The sequence below is a fragment of the Bos javanicus genome, chromosome 15 (assembly GCF_032452875.1).
Source record: "Bos javanicus breed banteng chromosome 15, ARS-OSU_banteng_1.0, whole genome shotgun sequence".
NCBI lineage: Eukaryota > Metazoa > Chordata > Mammalia > Artiodactyla > Bovidae > Bos > Bos javanicus.
The window spans coordinates 69,068,794-69,094,900 of record NC_083882.1 but is presented as its reverse complement, the minus strand read 5'-3'; positions in this window follow the sequence as shown (position 1 = coordinate 69,094,900).

The window sequence follows — 26,107 nt, the reverse complement described above, 5'->3', positions numbered from 1 at the left end:
ATATTGTCAGACCAAATGTAATTTCATCCCAACACTTTGTTCTATTTGACCAATTCCAATTTTGATTATACAGTATTTTTTGGATGATTGATTGAGTCCCCCCACCCTTTTAGTTGATATAGACATGAATTGAGTACATTTGCCACAATTATCTGCTACTTAAGTGTAGTTTATTCAATCCATCTGGGCTGGGAGCAGTAATTGCACTATCCCTGTTGTTCAAAGCACTGTCTGTGTCTGATATTGCTTGTATTTTTTGCTCAAGTCTTATATAACTGAGCCTTTTCTCTCCTTCCAAATTTGAGCCTCCAACCCCATCAGACTCCCTTTCCCCTTATTATATCCTGTGAAAATATAGTGTTGAAAACACGTTGTTGAGATAAATTTGACCACAGCATTTTCCATGCAATGAATGTGACAGAAAGCAAAATTTTAAAGATTCCTCACATTTTCAGTCATCTTCTAGAGCCCTAGGAGATGCCCAACCAATGTTCTCACACGGACACAGGTTTTTATAAAAATTTTTTTTTAATTTTAATTTTATTTTTAAACTTTACAATATTGTATTAGTTTTGCCGTATATCGAAATGAATCCGCCACAGGTATACCCGCGTTCCCCATCCTGAACCCTCCACCCTCCTGCCTCCCCTACCCTCCCTCTGGGTCATCCCAGTGCACCAGCCCCAAGCATCCAGTACCGTGCATCGAACCTGGACTGGTGACTCGTTTCATACATGATATGATACATGTTTCAATAAGATTTGGTATGGCCATTGATTGTTCTAATGTGCCTTTCATCACATTCCTCTCATATTAAATAGTGGAAGTGGCTCCCAGTGGATCTACTGTCCATTTCTTGGGAAGTCAAGATGCAATTGGACACTCAGTTTGGGTTGAGTAGAGTTTAGGCTTCCATGTACATTTAGTATATATTTAGCATTACACATATCTGTGTGTGTGTGAGCACAGGCATGCCTTGGAGATATTGTGGGTTTGGTTCCAGACCACTGCAATAAAGCAAGACATATGAATTTTTTTTGTTTTTCCATTGCACACAAAATTTATGTTTATGCTGTAGTCTGTTAGGTGTGCATGAGCATTATGTCTGAAAAGCAATGTGCATACTTTACTTTATTGTTAATAAATACTAACCATCATCTGAGCCTCCAATCAGTCATAGTAATGACATCAAATGTCACTGACCACAGGTCATCATAACAAATGTAAAATTATGAAAAAGTATAAATACCACTAAAAGTACCAAAATATAACACAGAGACACAAAGTGAGCAAATGCTGTTGGAAAAATGACAATTGATTTGCCTGACACAGGGTTGCTACAAACTTTCAATTTATGAAAAATGCAGTATCTGTGAAGTACAACAAAGGGAGGCACAATAAATGAGGTATAACTATATATGTCATAAGTACTAAGCATGTAAGTGTGTGTGTGCATGCATGTGTGTGTGTTTGTTTGATTTGCATTCACATCTGCGTGTAGCTAAGTTTTCATCAACCTTACTGCCATAGGAACAGCTTTCATCTCATTGACAAACAAGACTGGTAACATTTTCAAGACCAAGGTTCACTTCGGACTGTGAACTTTCCCACAGCTTTGAAGACCAGAAATACGTGGGCGTGGGATGAGGTACAAGATGTCAATTGTAAAAAGCCAAACTCATAAAGTTCTATACAATCTTAAAGCTTATGTATAAAATACTCTTGATAGAGATCTTTCCAATTTTTCAATAACCCTAAACATTTATATGACATCCATCTTCATGTTAAGTCACTTCAGTTGCATCTGACTCTTTGCAACCCTATGGACTGTAGCTCACCAGGCTTCTCGATCCATGGGATTCTCTAGGCAAGAATGCTGGAGTGAGTTGCCATGCCCTCCTCCAGGGGATTTTCCCAACCCAGGGACTGAACCCATGTCTCCTGTGGCTCTTGCATTGCAGATGGATCTTTACTACTGAGCCATCAGGGAAGCACTTATATGACATTCAGTTCAGTTCAGTTCAATTGCTCAGTCATGTCCTACTCTTTGCAATCCCATGGACTGCAGCACATCAGGCCCTGTTTATCACAAACTCCCAGAGCTTACTCAAACTCACGTCCATTGAGTCAGTGATGCCATCCAACCATCTCATCCTCTGTCATCGCCCTCTCCTCCTGCCTTCAGTCTTTCCTAGCATCAGGGTCTTTTCAAATGAGTCAGTTCTTCAAATCAGATGGCCAAAGTATTGGAGTTTCGGCTTCAGCATCAGTCCTTTCAATGAATATTCAGGACTGATTTCCATTAGGATGGACTAGTTGGATCTCCTTGCAGTTCAAGGGACTATCAAGATTCTTCTCCAAAACCACAATTCAAAAGCAACAATTCTTTGGTGCTCAGCTTTCTTTATAGTCCAACTCTCACATCTATACATAACTACTGGTAAAACTATAGCCTTGACTAGATGGACCTTTGTTGGCAAAGTAATATCTCTGCTTTTCAGTATGCTGTCTAAGTTGGTCATAACTTTTCTTCCAAGTGTCTTTCAATTTCATGACTTCACTCACTATCTGCAGTGATTTTGGAGCCCCCCAAAATAAACTCTGTCTCTTTTCCACTGTTTCCCCATCTATTTGCCATGAAGTGATGGGACCGGAAGCCATGATCTTCATTTTCTGAATGTTGAGCTTTAAGCCAACTTTTTCACTCTCCTCTTTCATCAAGAGGCTCTTTTGTTCTTCTTCAGTTTCTGCCATAAGGGTGGTGTCATCTGCATATCTGAGGTTATTGATATTTCTCCCAGCAATATTGATTCCAGCTTGTGCTTCTTCCAGTCCAGCATTTCTCATGATGTACTCTGCATATAAGTTAAATAAGCAGGGGGACAATACCAGTAAAAAATTGTAAACCTGTAAAAAACCGGAAAATTATTAAAATTATATAAGGTACAAGAATGAAATACAGTATTTTAATTTTCTCCATGGAAATAATATCACAAAAATAGTGAGAGTGGAAAGAATTGATAAATGACTATGTGACTAAGAAGGCAAATGAATAATGTTAATAGAAATATTCCATTTTCTAACAAATCATATTTATTTTGGATCTTGAATCTATTGTACAACATATTTTCCCCAGTTTCTTACTCAAAAATCTATTTTCTTTGTTCATCTAAGTTAGTTTAAAATAATTTACTAGTAAATAGTTGAGACTGTTATTGGCACAAATGAATTACATGAGCACAGTCATGTTACTGAGATTTAGACAGCTAAATATGTATTTAATTTACTTTGTGTCTTCTTCAAATTCTACATTTTTCTAAGTAAATCCAGAGAGCCTTTGTGGAAATGATGCTGGATTCCAATTATATTCTGTATAGTTGACCAACTTATTGTCAGTGTCAAGGATGATTTGTTTGAGTTGTTCTTAATAGGGGTGCTCTTCAGATCCCTGTTTCCTTCTTCAGATGCTCAAAAGCATAAGGTGAAAGCAAAACCAAGTTAAAGTTTTATCTCTTTTGAATATTAATAATTAATCTGCAATTTTGATTGAAAATAAGAGTAACAGTCATGTATTTCCACATCTTAGCTGTCTTAACACTCAGTGAAATTATTAGTAGTGGTTTAGAAATAGTATTTTCAGTTTTTTCCTTATCTAGCACCAGATTTTATTCCTCATAGAGAACGTTTAGTGTTGGAAGAACTGGTTCATAAGAAAATATTTCATTGCCTTTGGTTTCATGAACTTACCACGACTTTGATAGTATTTACCCAAATAAATGTAGGCTTTAATTATCTTTGTTGAATTTTAATTTTATCACTTTTCCTCACAATTTCTCTCTCATTTTTTTAAATTGCCAGAAAGAAAACTTCCTCTTAACTATTTCTGCATCAGATACTTTCTTTCTTTTATTTTTCATCGGATACTTTCTGACAAAATATGTTCTACCCTTTTATGAAGGGTTCAAAGAACAAAAAATTATTTCAACCACAGGACCAAGTATCTTAGAATTATGATTCAAATGCTATAAATCATTTAATTCATGAATCATTAACTTTCTAACTGAACTGCATCTTGAAATATAATTTTCTGCAATGAAGTTAGAAAATTTTACTTATGCATTAATCAGATGTTAAATTAAATGTAAAAGAAAACTAATCTCTGATAGCATTTGACGGATAGGCCAATACATATTTCTATGAATATATTTGGAAGTAGTTTATGATTCTCAAGCATTTGGTTGCAGAGAAGATTCAAGGACAAAGGTCAAAATCCACATTCTAGGCCCCAAACTAGAGATTTTTACTCAAGTGTCCTGGAGAGTGACCCAAATATATGGGTTTTTAATCAAGAACCAATATCAATTTAAATGTTTGGCCTCATTTTGGAATCAACATGTATTGTATATTTTATACTTTTCATAAATTTACAAGGGGGAAAAAACATAGTTTTTTGATAGATACAGCTTTCACTCTTTCCTTGTGTATTCAGTGTAAAGGAAGTCAGAGATACAGTACACCAGGGGTTTCATAGTAACTCGGTAAATGATTCATTTGAATAAGTTTACAGCAAAGCTCCCCAGGTGGTGCTAGTGGTAAAGATTCTGCCTGCCATAGCAGGAGACACAACAGACACGGGTTCAATCCCTGGGTCAGGAATATACCCTGGTGTAAGAAATGGCACCCTACTCTTACCTGGAAAATTCCATGGACAGAGGAGCCTGGTGGGCTACGTGACATGGGCTGCAAAGAGTTGGTCATGACTGAGCATAGGAGCACATCAAGGCTCAGCCTTGCAGGCTTTGGGAATCTGGCCCTTTTGTTCTTGCATATGCTATGTGGAGTGGAATAGAATAAAAAGAATGGTTGTCTTTATTCTAACTTTTACATAGCACTTGTCACATTGGGATTGGAGGACCACATGGTCTTTGTAAGGTTTAGAGAATCTTATAGATTGCTAGAAAATATTAATGATGAAAATGTGGAGTCCTTTCCCATTAGGAAAATGAAAAGGATATTTTCTGCATGTGGTCAGTGGAGACAGTCAAAAATTAACTTATATCACTCACAGACCTGTATTCTCCAACACCTTATTGTTCTTCCATCGATCAGTCTTCTCTCTTTGCAACCCATGTACTGCAGCACATCAGGCCTCCCTGTTCTTCACAATTTCCCAGAGTTTGCTCAAATTTGTGTCCATTGAGTTGGTGATGCCATCCAACCATCTCAACCTCTGTTGTTGTCCCCTCAGCACTTTACTGCTCTTCTGTTAACTAAAGAGGTCAAAACATCTTTTTTTTTTTTTTTTTGCACTCAGTTCAGTTCAGTTGCTCAGTCATGTTCGACTCTTTGCGACCCCATGGACTGCAGCATATCAGGCATCCCTGTCCATCACCAGCTCCGAGAGTTCACTCAAACTCATGTCCACTGAGTTGGTGATGCCATCCAACCATCTCATCCTCCACCAGCCCCTTCTCCTCCTGCCTTCAATCTTTCCTAGCATCAGGGTCTTTTCAAATGAGTCAGTTCTTCACATCAGAAGGCCAAAGTATTGGAGTTTCAGCTTCAGCATTAGTCCTTCCAATGAATAGTCAGGACTGATTTCCTTTAGAATGGATTGGTCGGATCTCCTCGCAGTCCAAGGGACTCTCAAGAGTCTTCTCCAACACCACAGTTTGAAAGCATCAATTCTTCAGCACTCAGCTTTCTTTATAGTCCAACTCTCACATCCATACATGACTACTGGAAAAACTATAGCCTTGACTAGACGGACCTTTGTTGGGAAAGTAATGTCTCTGCTTTTCAATATGCTGTCTAAGTTGGTCATAAATTTTCTTCCAAGGAGTAAGTATCTTTTAATTTCATGACTGCAGTCACCATCTGCAGTGATTTTGGAGCCCCCCAAAATAAAGTCTCTCACTATTTCCATTGCTTCCCCATCTATTTGCTATGAAGTGATGGACTGGATACCATAATCTTAGTTTTCTGAATGTTGAGCTTTAAGCCAACTTTTTCACTCTCCTCTTTCACTTTCATCAAGAGGTTTTTTAGTTCTTCTTCACTTTCTGCCATAAGGGTGGTGTCATCTGTATATCTGAGGTTATTGCTATTTCTCCTGGAAATCTTGATTCCAGCTTGTGCTTTGTCCAGCCCAGAGTTCTCATGATGTACTCTGCATATAAGTTAAATAAGCAGAGTGACAATATACAGCCTTGACGTACTCCTTTCCCTATTTGGAGCAAGTTTGTTGTTCCATGTCCAGTTTTAACTGTTGCTTCCTGACCTGCATACAGATTTCTTAGGAGGCAGGTCACGTGGTCTGGTATTCCCATCTCTTTCAGAATTTTCCACAGTTTATTGTGATCCACACAGTCCAAGTCTTTGGGATAGTCAATAAAGCAGAAATAGATGTTTTTTTCTGGAACTCTTTTGGTTTTTCAATGATCCAATGGATATTCTCAATTTGATCTCTGGTTCCTCTGCTTTTTCAAAATCCACCTTGAACATCTGGAAGTTCCTAGCTCATGTATTGTTGAAGCCTGGCTTGGAGAATTTTGAGCATTACTTTACTACATGTGAGATGAGTGTAAGTGTTTGTACTAGCTCTATCACTTTCCAGTGCAATGTTCAAAGCATTCTCATTTCACTCTTTTTTGAACTCTTCTCTGGAGTTCATGCTTTCACTCATTCTCTACAGGGACATCATTTGAGACCATTAACTTTCCCTCACCAAGAGTGTTACTAACGGATGCCCAATGTTCCTCTATACTCTTTAATTCTGCTCTCTACTTGGGTGAGTTCAATTGCTGCATGGCTGACTGATTTCGAACCACAGCTTCTCATGGTGTTGATATTAATCCACTCCATTTCATATACCCATTACCACTCTGCTGTTCTGGAACTTATCATCATCTGAGACGCTGTCCATGTGGAATTCAGATGCCTCTATCTTTCCAGACATAAATGTTTATTCTGACAATCCTCTGAATGTTTCTTTTTCTCAAGAGCAAGACAAATTAAATAATTACAAAAATTGACAACTATCATGAAGAAAACAAAAAGTAGGAGAGTTAGGCTATGAGAAAGAGTGAAACTATATCTCAGGAAACAAGAATTCTCAATAACTTCAAAGAATAAAATCTTTCTTATTTGACACTGTTTTCATCAAAGAATATTCTTGTATTATTTTAATATTGTTAAAAATATCAAAATTTTAGTTTTATAGAAAAACTTGGGGAAAATGTAGATGCATTGAAAAGAATATATATTCTGTGACTGTACACTATAGATTTCTAATAACTCCAAACATAATAGATGTTTTGAAAGATTTTTAAAATTTATAGTAAATGTCCCCCTCCTTTGAGAATTTTCACATTTGCTTAAAAGCCTATATGACTAGATTGCAAATCAATAGCTGTTGTTTTCCCAAGACAGTAACAAAAACCTATATAAAGATCCTTATTCTTTATGATGAAGGACAGAAATAAAGAAAAAGAATAATCTCTAAGCCATCTAGTTTCTCTAGCACTTCATAATTATTAAGCAATTTCTGCCTTTTAAGAGCTATACTAATTTTATATGTATTCACTTATTTTCTCAAACCTCCAGCTACCTACTCAATATTTCTACATAAATGTCTCACTGATATATCAAAATGTATACATTTAAAGTTTCAGTTCTATCACCAAATTTTTCTCACTCATACACCAATTTCTGATTGCTTAAGTAATGCTAAAATTATTACTTTTGATACCAATTATTTATGATATCACTCTAAAAGGTCAACAATTTTCTCTCCGTAATTATCAGAGTAAGTTCAGTTCAGTTCAGTTGCTCAGTGTGTCCAACTCTCTGACCCCATGGCCTGCAGCAGGCCAAGCTTCCCTGTCATCACCAACTCCCAGAGCCTACTCAAACTCATGTCCATTGAGTCAGTGATGCCATCCAACCATCTCATCCTCTGTCATCCCCTTCTCTTCCTGACTTCAATTTTTCCCAGCATCAGGGTCTTTTCCAATGAGTCAGTTCTTCCAATCAGGTGGCCAAAGTATTGGAGTTTTAGCTTCAGCATCAATCCTTTCAATTAACATTCGGGACTGATTTCCTTTAGGATTGACTGGTTTGATCTCCTTGCAGTCCAAGGAATTCTAAAGAGTTTACTCCAACACCGCAGTTCAAAAGCATCAATTCTTTGGTGCTCAGCTTTCTTTATAGCCCAACTCTCACATCCATGTATGATTACTGGAAAAAGAAAGCTTTGACTAGACAGAACTTTGTCAGCAAAGTAATGTTTCTGCCTTTTAATATTCTGTCTTTATTGGTCATAACTTTTCTTCCAAGGAGCAAGCATCTTTTAATTTCATGGCTGCAATCACCATCTGTAGTGATTTTGGAGCCCAAGAAAATTAAATCTGTCACTGTTTCCATTGTTTTGCCATCTATTTGCCCTGAAGTGATGGGACTGGATCCCATGATCTTAGTTGTTTTTTTTTTAATTTTGAGATTTAAGCCAGCTTTTTCACTCTCCTCTTTCACTTTCATCAAGAGTCTCTTTAGTTTCTCTTCACTTTCTGGCATTAGGGTGGTATCATCTGCATATCTGAGATTATTGACATTTCTCCCGGCAATCTTGATCCCAGCTTATGCTTCATCCAGCCTAGGATGTCATATGATGTACTCTGCATGTAAGTTAAATAAGCAGGTGACAATATACATCCATGACAAACTCCTTTCCCAATCTGAATTCAGAATAAGTAGAGGGAAAAATTTTCAGTGAGGGTATAAATGATTTAAACTTCAGTGTCACCAACTACACTGGTTCACGAATTAAACACGTAATTGATATATGCAACAGCAAAAATATATCTCACAGATATTTAGATGAGAAAATGCAGTTTTACTTGAGAATTATATTGGCTGATATCAATTTTTAGAAATCCTAGAACAGGCACAATTAATCTGTTGTGCTCAGAACACAAAAAATGGTTTTCTTCTGAGAAGGGTGGAATTGACTGGAAGAGGTAACACAGAAACATTCTGGAGTGAAGGGTAGATTTTACACAGGTTGCTTGGTGTAATTTATAGGTATATGTAATTTCTAAAACTCAAATTACTGTATATTTAAGAATAGAACTATGTAAGATAGAAATGAGTTTTCAAAAAGAATTCTTGAGTTTTACTTCTTATGTATTACCTCTTGTGAACTTGTAATATCATTAGCAAATGGCAGGTTTCTCTTCCTCTGTTACCATAGAGTAGTTCCTTAATAATCTACTGATTTTTCTTCTTATGTTGACCTTCCGATAGAGAAATTCATTTTCTTCTTTTATTCCTATGAAATACACCGTTTTTCTTAGAAATCTGTTATGAGCTACCCAATATTAGTTACCAAAAATTCAGACAAAAATTAGACAATTTCACTATTCGGAATGAGTTGATAGTTGAGAATAAAACAAATATGCTCCTAGAAAATGGGAATTCAAGCAAAGTAGTGAGGTTCTCTTCCAAAAAATTGGAGATATCAAGGGAATATATCATGCAATAATGGACATGATAAAGGACAGAAATTGCAAGGATATAAAGAAACAAAAGAGATTAAGAAAAAATGGTTAGAACACATGGAAGAACTGTACAGAAAAGGTCTTAATGAACCAGATAACCATGATGGTGTGGTCATTCACCTAGAGCTGGGCATGATGGAGTGTGAAGTCAAGTGGGCCTTAGGAAGCATTATTACAAATAAAGGTGGTAAAAGTGACAGAATTTGAGCTGAGTTATTTCAAATCCTAAAAGATGCTGCTGCTAAAGTGCTACACTCAATATGTCAGCAAACTGAGAACACTCAGCAGTGGCCACAGGATTGAAAAAGGTCAGTCTTTATTTCAATTGCACAGAAGGGCAATGCCAAAGAATCTTCAAACTACCATAAAATTACACTCGTTCAATGTGCTAGCAAGGTGATACTCAAAATCCTTCTAGCTAGTCTTCAGCAGTACACAAACTGAGAACCAGATGTACAATCTGGGTTTAGAAAAGGTAGATGAACCAGAGATCAAATTGCCAACATTCATTGGATCATGGAGAAAGCAAGGGAATTCCATAAAAACATCTACTTCTGCTTTATTGACTACACTAAAGCCTTTAACTGTGTGGGACACAACAAACTTCAGAAAATTCTTAAAAAGATGGGAATACCAGACCACCTTACCTGTCTCCTGAGAAACCTGTATGCAGGTCAAGAAGCAACAGTTAGAACCAAACATGGATCACCTGACTGGTTCAAAATTAAGAAAGGATTACAACAGGCTATATATTTTCACCTTGTTTATTTAACTTCTATGCAGAGTACATCACAAGGGCTTCCCTCATAGCTTAGTCAGTAAAAAATCTGCCTGCAAATCAGGAGACAGGGTTTGATTTCTAGCTCAGGAAGATCCCCTGGAGTAGGAATTTAACCCACTCCAATATTCTTGCCTGAAGAATCCCATGGACAAAGGAGCTTTGCAGGCTATAGTCCATGGGATCACAAGAGTCAGACATGACTTAGGACTAAACTCTTGCCTGGAAAATCCCATGGATGGAGGAGCCTGGTGGGCTGCAGTCCATGTCCGACCGCTGAGGGTCAGACACAACTGAGCGACTTCACTTTCACGTTTCACTTTCATGCATTGGAGAAGGAAATGGCAACCCACACCACTGTTCTTGCCTGGAGAATCCCAGGGATGGGGGAGCCTGGTGGGCTGCTGTCTATGGGGTCACACAGAGTCGGACGTGACTGAAGTGACTTAGCAGCAGCAGCAGGACTAAACCACCACCACCGAGTACTTCATGCAAAATGCCAGACTGGATGACTCACAAGCTGGGATTAAGATTGCTGGGAGAAATATATTAAAAAAAAAAATCCCAGATATGCAGATGATATCATTCTAATGGCAGAAAGTAAAGAAGAACTAAAGAGCCTTTTGATGAAGGTGAAAGAGGAGAGTGAGAAAGTTGGCTTGAAACTCAACATTCAAGAAACTAAAATCATGGCATCTGGTCCCATAATTTCATGGCAAAAGAGGGGAAAAAGGAGGAACAGTGACATATTTTATTCTCTTGGGCTCCAAAATCACTGTGGATGGTGACAGCAGCCTTGAAATTAAAAGACATTTGTTTCTTAGAGGGAAAGTTATGACAAACCGAAACAATGTGTTGAAAATGAGAGTCATCTCTTTGTCAACAAAGGACCATATAGTCAAAGCTATGGTTTTTCCAGTAGTCATGTATGAATTTGAGAGCTGGACCATTAAGAGAGCTGAGACCTGAAGAACTGATACTTTCAAATTGTGGTGCTGGAGAGATGCTTTCAAACTGTGCTGCTGGAGAAAACTTCAGAGTCCCTTGGACTGCAAGGAGATCAAACTAGCTGATACAAAAGGAAATCAACCCTGAATATTCTATCCATTGAACGGACTGATGCTCAAGCAGAAGCTCCAATACTTTGGCAACCTGGTACAAACAGCCAACTCATTGGAAAAGACCCTGATGCTGGCAAAGATTGAAGGCAAAAAAAGAAGAGAGCAGCAGAGGATGAAATGGCTACACAGCATTACTGACTCATGGATATGAATTTGAGCAAACTCCAGGAAATCATGAGGGACAGAGGAGCCTGGTGTGCAATAGTCCATGGGGTCGCAAGGAGTTGGACATGACTTAGCAAGTGAACAACAATAACGAAAATTTGGTATCCCCTCGAAAAAAATCTTCTGTGCAACAAAAATTTAACCTTTTCTAATCTATTATATTAGAGAAGACAATGGCGTCCCACCCCAGTATTCTTGCCTGGAAAATCCCATGGGCGGAGGAGCCTGGTAGGCTGCAGTCCATGGGGTCGCTAGGAGTCAGACACGACTGAGCGACTTCAACTTTCACTTTTCACTTTCATACATTGGAGAAGGAAATGGCAACCCACTCCAGTGTTCTTGCCTGGAGAATCCCAGGGACGGGGGAGCCTGGTGGGCTGCCGTCTATGGAGTCACACAGAGTCCGACACAACTGAAGCGACTTAGCAGCAGCAGCAATCTATTATATACTGCTAATAAATACAAAAATAATGACATATCTGGGGTACGGTCATGTTACCTTCAAAATAACATCTCTTATTAGTTTGAGGGTAAACTTTTAGATGAAGACATACTCCTGCAATTAGAAAGTGTATATAGCTCAGTTAACTGAATGTTTCTGAAAAATTAGTCATTCTGTGATTAATTTTGGATAAGTAAGCTGTCAATAAATGTGAAAGTTCTTACCATTTAGTGTTAATAGTTACCTTGCCACAGTTTTTGTGTGGTAGAAAAATACATGTTAATTCTAGATCAGGCACAGAGGAATATAACTGACAGAAATAGCATTAGAGGGCATATCATCATTTTGTTCTCCTGGTTCCCTGAGCCCCAATTTCCCCAGGACAAAGATTTGGGTGACAATTGCAAACATTGTGGGTTGAGTTCCTGGAGAAGAACCTTGAGCCCTAGAAACTTGAGTCTTATATTGTACAGGGTCCAGTAAGCATGCTTACTCTGAAATTATGTTTAGAAGACTTCAGAGTAAGTTAGCATGCCTTTGATTTGTTCCAATGGGAAAGACATCTCCAAACCTGATCATTATATAATCTTTGTAAAGATAGTGTAAAAGAAAGTCCATTTTATACTCCCATTCAAATTGTGCATAAACACAGAAGATTCATGGAGAATATTCTTCCAACAAAAGTTAGATTTGTTCCTGGATTGCTTTAAAATACATCCCTATATATGGCATGGTATTTAAGTAACTCTATTTCAGAATTTTAGAATCACCCTCTCTGACGGCTGTCATTGGCAATTACTCTAAAAGTGTACTTTCTTTCTGAATCAAGTCATATTGGTATTTTAAGCAATGCTCATGAGCAGGTAACTGAACTATTGCAAGTATCATCTGAAAAACTTCCTTAGCTCTGTGCTGTTCAGTGTTGGTGATGGTCTGGTATATGAAAAGTGATGTGCAGTTGTCACATTTAAAGTGACTCTATTTTCTATCTAATTATATTTTCATAAAATGAAAGCATGAAAATATTTAGGAGCAGAAAAATTACTTTGGTGGTGGTGGTGGCAGTGGTGGGTGGTGTTTGTGTGTAAGTGATTAGTCACTTAATCATGTCTGACTCTGCGACCCATTGGACTGTAGCCCACCAGGCTCCTCAGGCCTTGGAATTTTTCAGGCAAGAATATTGGAGTTGGTTGCCATTTCCTATTCCAGGGGATCTTCCTGACCCCGGGATGGAACCCATGCCTCTTGTGTCTCCTGAATTGGCAGGCAGATTCTTTACCACTTTTCCATTTGAGTGGAACCATAATATCAACCTAGCAAATGTGTTTCAGGATTTCCATATTTCATCAGGTCTTTAGAATACTGTTTTTTTTCCTCAAGGCCTTGCTATTTACCATTGTTTTGACTAATATTAATGGCATTAATAGTTACTCTTGGGAATCATATCTCATTTGTTTTACATTCTATGGCTGAAGAGAAAGTCAAACTATTTGATTAAAGTCCAGCATCATTAGATCACTGTGTCCTATAGACTCAATCTCAAAGATCACTTCACCCTAAGGGGGCAGCCTCTTAATTTGCCATCCACTGGTGAATATGTGATCAAATCATTTTGATAATGAGGTTTACTTATGAATTGGGGACTGGTACGTTTCTGAATTTGTTTAGTCTCAAGAGCAGTTAAATTTGGAGGAAAGAATTGAAAGAACAGGAGAGAGTCATATTTATAGAATCATTGCATATTAATATTAAAGCTCCTAGATCTCATTTTTACCAACAGCAACACTTTGTGATAAATATTATCATCTCTATTTTATTTGAATGAAACTGAAGTCTAGAAATTTGGGGAAATTTATCCAGAATCCTGTAAATATCATTGAGAGACAGCCAATAGCTTTTCATTAATAAGGAAAATGAGTCTCAATTTGGTGCCTTAAATCCAAGATTTATAAAAGCTTAACCAGTCATATTCTTATGAGTTGCCTGTTTACTCCTTGCTCCATGGATTCACATACATAATCACTATTGCATTATAGGATTCACTCTCATGACACCATAGTCTCTGTTATAGGTTGATACTAGTTATGTTACTGGGAAGAGAGTGACCATCACAACCTGCATAAGATGTTAGTTTATGTTCTCATAGTAGAAAAAAGTTTGAGAGAAGAAAATGGTGGTTACCCCAAAATAGGAATTTTTGTCTAAGTATCTACCACCAAATATTTATTACAAGGAAAGTATATCATTCAGCTATTATAACATCTATCCTTTTTTTTTTTAATTGGAGGACAATTACTTAACAATATTATGTTGGTTTCTGCCATACAGCAATGTGTATGAGCCATAAGTATACATATAGTGCCTCTCTTTTGAGCCTTCCTCCCATGCCACCCCCATCCCATCCCTCTAGGTTGACACAGAGCACCAGGCTGAGCGCCTATGTTATACAGCAACTTCCCACTAGCTATCTATTTCACACATGATAATGAATATATTTCAATGCTCCTCTCTCAATTTGTCCTACCTTCTCCTTCCCCCGCTATGTCCACAAGCCCATTCTCTGGGCAGGACCACATACCCAAAGTCTACTTTCTCTCATTTACTTACAAATAGAGGAAATACATACTAATATATTGATATTTAGCTCTCTAGTTAACATTTTTGTACTCTTCCAGAGGCATGAGACAATTGACCTTGATTCTTTCAGTAGGTGGGGTATACCATATGACCATAAGATATCCAAAAGGACAAGATAGAGGTTCTGGGGGAAAAATGACATATTTGAAAAGGTTATCTCAAGTTCTGTGGATAGGTGAATCTAAAGATTAGGACAAGTACAGTTGTGATTCAGATAGTAGTTCGCCAGCTTCCTACTCAGACAAGCAAACCAAATAGTGGTGGGATCAGACAGAGTCCAAACACCTGAAGGTTAGCAAGGCCTTTGTCTTTCAGGCATATAGCCAGGATTTGGGGTCAGGCTTCAGTTCTGGAGTGGATTTAGTATTCTGATTAGGAGAACCAGCTGGAATAGGCACAGTGGTGAAGTAAGAGCACAGATTTAGAAACCAAAAGTGTGAGGTTTTAGTTCTACCTGTAAAAAAGGCTCTGACATGTGACTTGTACTCTCTGTACTTCAACTTCCTCTTTTGTAAAGTGGGCTTATTTGGAGATGAACAGGACAGTTTTGAGGTAGATAATATGTGAAAGAGTATATTAAGAACTGCAGGGACTTCCCTCATGGTCCAATGGTTAAGAATCTACCTGCCAATGCAGGGGACATGGGTTTGATCCCTGGTCTGGAAAGACTCCACATGCCACAGAGCAACTAAGCCCTTGTGCCAAAATTATGAGCCCACACCTGGAGCCTGCTGACCTGCCACTACTGCCGTGCCTGCGTGCCAGGACTACTGAAGCTCGCATGCCCTAGAACCAGTGTTCTGTAACAAGATAAACCATCACAGTGGGAACCCCGTGCACTGCAATTAGACAGTATCCCCCACTTCCTGCAACTAGAGAAAAGTTCATGAAGCAACAAAGACCCAGCATGGCCAAAATTAGATAAATTTAAAAAATAATAATTATAGCAATACAGAATTATTAACAATTAAACCTTGTTGCTATTACTGCTGTTAATTCTACCTGGCTTATTGCCTTGAGGATGCCTTCCTGAATGTCATTCTGCTTACTCATGAAATCAGTTGGTGGCACTCATCTTTCAAGGTTATAGTAAGAATCAGAAGTAATATGAAGAATCTGGTGTGGAGTTTGGGCTCAGTGGCCAAATGACAATTTCTAAGAGTAGGTGTCAAGAATACACACTATAGACAATAGGAGTTACCATTGGAAAACAGCTTAGGAACTCAGTTTCCTCAATGGCACACTAGTTTCCAGGTCTTGAGAGAAAAAAAAAAAAAATTCATTGTAAGCTACAATCAGTTAACGTCAGAAAGTTTTTAAACACTTGGAATTGCCTTTGAGTCAGTTAATATTTGCCCAGTAATTTTGGTTGGGTGTCATCACTATATTCATCCTGAGAAACACATGAAGCTGAAGCTGGTAACTTGAGCTCAGAATTTCACTGCTAATACCTTGCTTTGTAAAGTATGAGTATGGAGGTAATACTGCTTACTGGATCAGTTCAGTTCAGTCGCTCAGTCGTGGCCGACTCTTTGCGACCCCATGAATCGCAGCACACCAGGCCTCCCTGTCCATCACCAACTCCAAGAGTTCACTCAGACTCACATCCATTGAGTCAGTGATGCCATCCAGCCATCTCATCTTCTGTCATCCCCTTCTCCTCCTGCCCCCAATCCCTCCCAGCATCAGAGTCTTTTCCAATGAGTCAGCTCTTCGCATGAGGTGGCCAAAGTACTGGAGTTTCAGCTTTAGCATCATTCCTTCCAAAGAACATCCAAGACTGATCTCCTTTAGAATGGACCGGATAGTTCTTGGCAAAATAGTACATTAAATTATTTTGATACCATTATCTGTGTACTTCAGTATGATTTAGGGCATGTTAAAATATTACCAAAGTATGTTAAATTTCATCAACCTTGATATGCCCAATATGTATTTTTTGGACATTTTATTTACTACCTGAAAACTCCATGTAGAAGAAAAGACCTTTCATAAAAAGGATCTTGCTATTCCTGGACATTGTTACAATTGCTAAAAATATGACTCATTGGCAGGATTGGAACACACACAGGCCCTAATATTGAGCTCCTTGGAGTATCCAATGGCACTGATTCCTGGGAATAGATTTAGAATGCCTTTTGTAAACTTACTGTTCCTTTCATAACATTACTTATCAAAATGGTTGTACATTTCTATATATAAGATAGAAAAATTAAACACTAAAACAGATTTCTCATTTTTACACTAAACCAGAGTAAATCTGTTTGAAAGAAGGAGGAACATAGATGTCTTTCTTGATAAACTTCATTTCCCCCAAATTTTCTGCAACTGATAAGACTTTTCAGATCCATAAAAAGACAAAAATAAATAAATAAACTGGCCTTGTGGTCTTCTATTTCTTTCAGCTTTTAAAACATATACAAAGTAGAAAGAAGAATTAAAACTGGGTTTCTTAGTCAAAATTTCATTATGATCTGTATTACCCTTTAAGAACTATTAAATAAATAGATCAGTGAATATGAAAGTCACTTAGTCATGTCCAATTCCTTGCAACCCCATAGAATATACAGTCCATGGAATTCTCCAGGCCAGAATACTGGAGTGGGTAGCCTTTCCCTTCTCCAGGGGATCTTCCCAGCCCAGGGGTCGAACCTGGGTCTCCCACATTGTAGGCGAATTCTTTACCAGCTGAGCCACAAGGGAAACTCAAGAATGATGGAGTGGGTAGCCTATGCCTTCTCCAGCAGTTCTTCCTGACCCAGGAATACAACCAGGATCTCCTGCATTGCAGGCGGATTCTTTACCAGATGAGCGGATTCTTTACCAGCTATGAGGGAAGTCCTGTGAAGGAAAACTGAAAGAAAGCATAAAATATATTTTCTGTAGAAATCCCTATGTAGCCAAAAGTCCAAAAGTCCTTTCCTTAAGTTTCAAAATAAGTGCAATTAAATAAGGCATTTGATAAAATTTTCATTTATTTTTATTTATTGAGTGATATATATATTCTACCTACTCTTCAAGGGATTATAGAAATAATAAACAAAAATGATAAAGGGGAGTAGACATTACACTCAGTCACTTTATTTCAGTTGCTCAGTCATGTCTGAAAAAAGCCAAATGACATGAACTTTAAGATTGAGGATCAGTAACTAGAATAACTCTGTAGATGTTGATTTTTATTAGTTGATAATAGATTTAGAAACAAAAAAATAAAATGCATTATTATTTCCACCTCTTCTCACTTTACCCACCTCCTTTCTTCTTCCTCAACCCCCAGTGTTAAACCTATTCTGATGTTCCTCCAGTGCAATCTTTGTTGAAGTTGTTAATCCAATATGTCAGTCTCACCTGGTTTAACAAACTGGTGCTTTCACACCTGAGGTACCATGGTGCCCAGTTATTTTAGTTGTGATAAAAGACGATTGTCAAGCTTTAGCTACAGCCAATTTAAGACTTTTCTCTGTGCTTTCTATTTCTGAATATACAGGTGTTGATTTTATTTATTTATTTTCCATCGATGGAACCACTTTCTTGCCTTCTGGGAATTCATTCTGTACTCAAAATATTTATAGCTCTACCTGAAAATAGCCATGTGCAAAATTCTAAACTGACAACTATTATCCAAACTTTGGCATAATCAAATGTTGGTGTCATTATTCACCATACATTTCACCCAGTTAAAGAGTACAGTTTTATGACTTTTAGTATAGTCACAGATATGTATGTTATTTTCACAGTAAATTTTAAAATATATTTGTGACTTCAAAAACATGAGCTGAATTCATATTGTCCCCAATCCCAGTAGAGAATTATAAGCCAATAACCCTAGAGATGGCATCAAGAATATGCACATTTAATTAGATGATTTCCTCTAAATTGTAAGACTTAACATTAACTCAAATATTAACTCAAATTTTTATTAACTCAAATATTTATATGCCCTTGTTTTCTTAGACATTATTTAAATTTAAGTACAGATCCCTGTACAAAAATGTAATTTTAGTAACTAGAATGTCAAGGTGATTCAAAAATACCTTTTAAATAACATTTTTATTTATTCAGCACATAATTATTGTTTTCTTGCTATCTGTAAGGTAGTCGAGAAGCTATCAAAAGCACAGTCATTTACTTAAGCTTTGCACAAATTCAATAAATTTGTTTTCCCTGGAATGTAGTATTTACATTAAAATAAAGCATACAATATAGAGAGGCTTTTCCATGTATGCAAGGAGTTTGTAATCAAATTCAAAATTAACTTGAAGATAATAAGAACTCAAGAGGGTTTTATGCAGAGAGTAGCATAATGATACTTGAGTGAGACTGAATAAGTCTGAGGTTGTGTTGGAAGGCTAGGATGAAGGAGTGGTAGTGAAATTGAAGGCTGGAGACTTGTTAGCAGAATCCAAGTTAGAATGAAGAGTGAAGATGTACAATGGTGTAGCTACTTTGTAAAACAGTATAAAAGTTCTTCAAGTGATGAAACAAAGTTGCCAGAAGATGTTGTAATTCAACTCTTATACACTCAGAAATAAAGACATATATTTACACAAAATAATTAACACAAATGATTACAGCAGCATTAATTATAATAACCAAAAATGAAGAGCCCAGTTGATATTCAACCAATGCCTGGATAAATAAAATATGGGGTATCCTTGAAATAGCATATTATTTGGCCATTCAAAAGGAACAAAGTATTATCACAGGTAACAGGTTGGATAAACTCTGAAAACTTTATACTGAGAGAAATCATCATAAATATCAAAATATCATCTGATTGAATTCACATGAGAACCCAGAATAGGGAAATCTACGGAGATTAGTGTTTGCTTACAGCTGGAGGTAGGGAGTAGGGTGAAGGAATATAGGAGTGATAAAGTGCATAATGTTTATTTTTGAAGTGGTAAAAATGTTTTAAAATTTACTGTGCAGATAATTGCACTTATCTTTGAAAATACTAAAAATCATAGAACTGTACACTTTAAGTGGGTGAATCTCAATAAAACTGCTTACAAGGGAAGAAAAAGTAGTGATGAGAACCTGAATAAAGGCAATAGCATTAACAATAAAAAGGAGAGGACTGAGAAAGTCGGTAGATAAAGTGTTTTAAGGTCAAGTGGATTTCTTGGCTGGCTGGGGATTGAGAGGGAGAGTGAGAGATAAGGGTAAAGACTAGAGAGATATATGGCTTATTGTTTTGAGAAGCAAGTGAGTGATGGTGTTTCCAATTAATGAAAAGGGGTCTTCAGAAATATTGTGTATGTTTAGAGGTAATATGATAATATATAATTAGTCCTGCAGTTTATTGCTGCTTGTGTGATATATGTGAGCATCACCAGTAGGATGTTTAATATGGAATATGTAATTGTAGACTTGAAGGTCACCTGTGACTATGTAGACAATAAACTCTAATTATAGAAGGTATCTCTAGAAAGAATGAGCTTCCCAGGTAGCTCATTGGTAAAGAATACATCTACCAATGCAGGAGACAAAGAAGAGGCATGATCCTTGGTCAGGAAGATCCCAGGGAGGAAGAAATGGCAACCCACTCCAGTATTCTTCCCTGTAGAACCCCATGGACCAGAGAAGCCTGGAGGGCTACTGTCCATAGGGTCACAAAGTTGGATGCAACTGAGCATGTACACACTATAAAGAATATTTTGAGAGATATTAGTAAAGAGGATGAAATTTTGGAGGCCACCATGTCAGAAAGAGGAAGAAGAAGGCTTTGCCAATATTATTTTGGAGTTAATGGGTCCATTTTGAGTAGGAGTTTGAAGTAAATGAGATGGTGTCTGCGTGCATGCTGTCACTTCAGTCATGTCCAACTCTTTGCAACGCTATGGACTGTAGCCCAGCAGGCTTCTCTGTCCTTGGGATTCTCCAGGCATGAATACTTGGCTGGGTTGTCATGCCCTCCTACAGGGCATCTTCCCAATCCAGGGATGGAACCCATGTCTCTTATGTCTCCTGCATTGGCAGTTAGGTTCTTTACCACTAGGACTACCTAGAAAGCCCAAATGAGATCTTTCAGATTGTCTAATTTCAGTTCAGTTCAGTCGCTCAATCGTGTCCAACTCCTTGCAACCCCATAAATCACAGCACACCAGGCCTCCCTGTCCAACACCAACTCCCGGAGTTCACTCAAACTCATGTCCATCGAGTCGATGATGCCATCCATCTGTCTCATCCTCTGGCATCCCCTTCTCCTTCTGCCCCCAATCCTCCCAGCATTAGGGTCTTTTCCAATGAGTCAACTCTTCACATGAGGTGGCCAAAGTATTGGAGTTTCAGCTTCAGCATCAGTCCTTCCAATGAACACCCAGGACTGATCTCCTTTAGGATGGACTGATTGGATCTCCTTGCAGTCCAAGGGACTCTCAAGAGTCTTCTCCAACACCACAGTTCAAAAGCATCAATTCTTCGGTGCTCAGCTTTCTTCACAGTCCAACTTTCACATCCATACATGACCACAGGAAAAACCATAGCCTTTACTAGACGGACCTTTGTTGGCAAAGTAATGTCTCTGCTTTTGAATATGATATCTAGGTTGGTCATAACTTTCCTTCCAAGGAATAAGTGTCTTTTAATTTCATGGCTGCAGTCACCATCTGCAGTGATTTTGGAGCCCCTCAAAATAAAGTCTGACACTGTTTCCACTGTTTCCCCATCTATTTCCCATGAAGTGATGGGACCAGATGTCTAATATAGTGGCTTCTAAATATGGGAATAGGTAGCACAGATCAATTGATTCTCATGAAATCATAATAGAAGTCCAAATATAAAACAGATAAAATACCTCTTCTGGTCATAGCAGAGCATGCAAGCTTGAATTTTATAAAGTATATATTTGTTTTCCTGAATTAGCCCTGTTTATTGTTCTGTTTGCCTATTTATTTTGCTTATGCTTCAGTTTGCATTTTATATTAATCCATTATTTCATGCCATTCATTGCCCTCAAATTTCTATAATCTTTAGTTAAGCATTCTTATTTATAACACATGAACTCTGTTTTTAGTACAAAGAGTTGAAATGGGGTTATCCTGCAATTACATAGACTATTTTTCCAATTAATACTAGCCTTAGACAGAAATACTAGCTATTACTTTCATTAAGAGGAAAGAGTTTCTATGGGACTTTCTATAAGGAATCACCACTATTGGCAGCAATTGCCAAAATATGGCAGATGTTTATCTTAAAATAGGGAAAATACTAGTGCCTCCACCTTTATTCTGTTATTCCATCCAACCCTGGTACCTTTTTCAGGATCAATACCTAAACACATAACTCCCCTTTTTAGATACCAATTCTTGAGCTTTAGCCTGAAAGCACAAGCCACTCCTGCCAGCTATTCTATTTTCCCTGAGAAAGGAACAATGTTACCTATCTACTTATACAAGTATTAGTTATTAAAAAAAATCTTAGTAATTGTTCACCAGCTCTGTTAAGTTTTTTGTAGATCACAGTTAACCAAGAATTACCCTAGGAAAATCTATGCTTAGATATGTTCTCCATCTATTGGATTTTATTTGCTTGCTTCCTCTTTTAAAAATTATGGACCATTGATAGCACTCATTACATTTTTCAACAATTTTAAAATATAATTTTTCCTTTAAAAATTATTTCTTTTTTATTTATTGCCAGATAAAACAATTGGCAAATGTAGATGTGTGTGCTACCATATTTAAAAGGAAGAACACTATTGAACTTCATAGCAATACCACACTCACACCAGGGTAATTTGGGGCACCTGGTTCAAGCTCCACACCTGAGATAATTCATGGCTCAGATGCATTCTCTAAAATTTTTGAAGTCCCTCTCTACTGGTAGAGACCAGCCAGACTGGAAGAGCTAAAGACAGGGGTCTGACATCTAGGACAAGACCTTTGTCTTGGGTCACTGTTTTCATCCATTGGGAAACTTTACACTTGCACCTACTATATGGGATCAATATGGGGCACCAAGGCAGTCCAGAGACCTGGCAGTTGACCACATTCTAAGAAGGCAGCTTGGCGAGTGAATCATTCCCACTGAATTGTCTTTCTTTTGTGAGACAGATCAGGGTCCAGAGTGATTCCAACATGCTGATTTTAGATGCCTGTTGCTCACACTAGACAGACGAAAGGATCAGGGCTCTGGGATATGCATGGTATATCACTAACTTCTCTAGCCGTTGGCCTATATCTGGGTTTTCATCCATTCATGTTCCCACCACCACCTCGGTGGTGGAATAGTCATCTTTTAGCCCATATGTGTGCCACATCAGGTTTCCCTGCTGGCTTAGACAGTAAAGAATCCCCCTGCAATTCAGGAGACCTAGGTTTGATCCCTGGGTCAGGAAGATCCCTGGAGAAAGGAATGGCTACCCACTCCAGTATTCCTGCTTGGAGAACTCCATGGAAAGAGGAGACTAGCAGACTACAGTCCATGGGGTAGCAAATTGTTGGACACACCTGAAGGATTAACACAAAAGTTTCATTTCACATGTCAGGCAGTCATCCAAGGATGGCCTCTCCTTTGTTCTCAAAGAAACTTTCTAGGCTTTTGCTCTGAAGGGCCAATGGGCCCTCTGATTAATGTCTTCTCTTGCCTCTGACATATGTGGAAATGTTTTGCTCTTCAGCAGGAATCTTAATTCATGCATTGGAAGGGAAAGACAAATAAAACTTTGGCCAACAGAACCACTCTTCTTACTTCATGAATTACTTCTTACATCCTTAAGTGCCCTCCTCTGCTCCACCAGAAATGTTTCATGGAAGGCAGGTGTGCAATCAACAATGAAACAGACCACATTCAACAATGTAGTGATTATGGCCTAAAGACTTCATGAAGATCTAGGAATTTTTATCCTATAAAATTCTGAGCAGAAACTTCAATATGAATTATAAATGAATTATCATTGCTCACATTTTCCTGCATAGCAGATCAGGGCTTTCATTCATAGTCATTATAAGCAAAGCACATCAACAATCTTTGTGTGAAACACTGGAAAACCAGTATTTACCAGTGGCATGAAGAATGATGCAGCATCATTAGGAGTGGTGTAAAAAGCATTAAATCAATGAATTTAGAGAACAGCAGAGCTGAAGATTGTTGTTGCCATTATCTCTGAAGAGCCATGCTATTGCAGGTAATCCCATGTGGTTACCTTCTTTTCATGTATATTAGTGTTCTAGGGCTGCCATAATAAAGTTCCACATGCCAAATGGCTTAACAACACAAATCTATTGTCTTAAAGTTCAGGAGACCAGAAGTCCAAGATCAAGGTATTAGCAGAAACATATTCTTCTAATAAACATTCTCAAGGTGTCAGGGAAAAATCTATTCCAGGTCATTCTCATAGGTTTTTATAGTCCCATGACTTGTGGCAGGGTAAGTCCAAACTTTATATGGTGTCCTCCCTGTGCATGTTTCTGTGTCTAAATTTCCCCTTTCAGAAAGGACACCAGTAATGTTGCTTTAGGGATCCACCCTATTCTAATATGACCTCATCTTATCTCATTACATCTGCAACAGCCCTATTTCCAAATAAGGAAATATTCTGAGGCACTAGAGGTTAGGTCCCTAGCATATGAATTTGGGATAATTTTATTTAATCCACCACACTAAGTGTTGGAAGATATGAAGTTACCCAGCAACAGATCATTCAGCAATAAAGGACATGAAATAATGGGTTCCTGGACATGAGCAGAAAGAGATGGTACCTGGACACTATGGAGAATCTTCATGTGATTGGACAATGAACACATAAGCTAGTGCCTCTTCTCTACTGATTATTGTAACGGTTTATTGGAAATCCAATATATCTCATATAAGCCAATGAATTTAATAATACATTATCAAATCAAACTATGTATATAGATATGATGTATGCTCAGTTGCTTCAGTCATGTCCAACTCTTTGGGTTTCTATGGACTATAGCCCACCAGGCCCTTCTGCCCATGGGATTCTCCAAGCAAGAATACTGGAGTGGGTTGATATGCAACCTAAGGATCGAACCTACATCTCCTGGACTCCTGCATTGCAGGAGAATTCTTTACCTGCTAAGCCACCAGGGAAGTCCTATAGACAGTGTACCTACCAAAAAAGTAACTTTTCTGAGATTCACACACCCAGAGGACAACCCTGATACTGTCCCCGACATTACAACTTTGTTCTTAGGATTTTATTCTAAGGTTAAAATCAGCGAATCTACGTTTGTTTATTTTGCTTGTTGTCATTTGAATGGAACTCTCGAATGAATGATTGTAGTATGTACCCAGTTTGCCATTTTTTGACTGGGAGACCGGTTAGCATTTCCTAAGCTAATTTAAAAGGTCAGGAAGCAACAGTTAGAACTGGACATGGAACAACAGACTGGTTTCAAATAGGAAAAGGAGTACATCAAGGCTGTATATTGTCACCCTGCTTATTTAACTTATGTGCAGAGTACATCATGAGAAATGCTGGTCTGGAGGAAGCACAAGCTGGAATCAAGATTGCCGGGAGAAATATCAATAACCCCAGATACGCAGATGACACCACCCTGATGGCAGAAACAAAGAGGAACTAAAGGGCCTCTTGATGAAAGTGAAAGAGGAGCGTGAAAAAGTTGGCTTAAAGCTCAACATTCATAAAAATAAGATCATGGCATCTGGTCCCATCACTTCATGGCAAATAGATGGGGAAACAGTGGAAACAGTGGCTGACTTTGTTTTTCTGGGCTCCAAAATCACTGCAGATGGTGATTGCAGCCATTAAATAAAAAGACGTTTACTCCTTGGAAGGAAAGTTATGACCAACCTAGACAGCATACTGAAAAGCAGAAACATTACTTTGTCAACAAAGGTCCGTCTAGTCAGGTCTATGGTTTTTCCAGTGGTCATGTATGAATGTGAAAGTTGGACTATAAAGAAAGCTGAGCACTGAAGAATTAATGCTTTTGAACTGTGGTGTTGGAGGAGACTCTTGAGACTCCCTTGGACTGCAAGGAGATCCAACCAGTCCATCCTAAAGGAGATCAGTCCTGGGTGTTCATTGAAAAGACTGATGTTGAAGCTGAAACTCCAATACTTTGGCCACCTGATACAAAGAGCTGACGCTCAGCTCTGATGCCGGGAAAGACCCTCATGCTGGGAAAGATTGAGGTCAGAAGAAGGGGATGACAGAGGATGAAATGGCTGGATGGCGTCAATGACTCAATGGACATGGGTTTGGGTGGACATGGGTTTGGTGATGGTGTGCTGTGGTTCATGGAGTCGCAAACAGTCAGACATGCATGAGCTACTGAACAGAACTGACTGAATTATCTTCTTATTTTAGTTCTAAAAATATAGTTCTAGAATAGGCTATTTCTTGAAAAAATAAAATTAGCACTCACATATGATATGTAGTTAATTAATTATCCAAAATTATAATTTTTTTTTT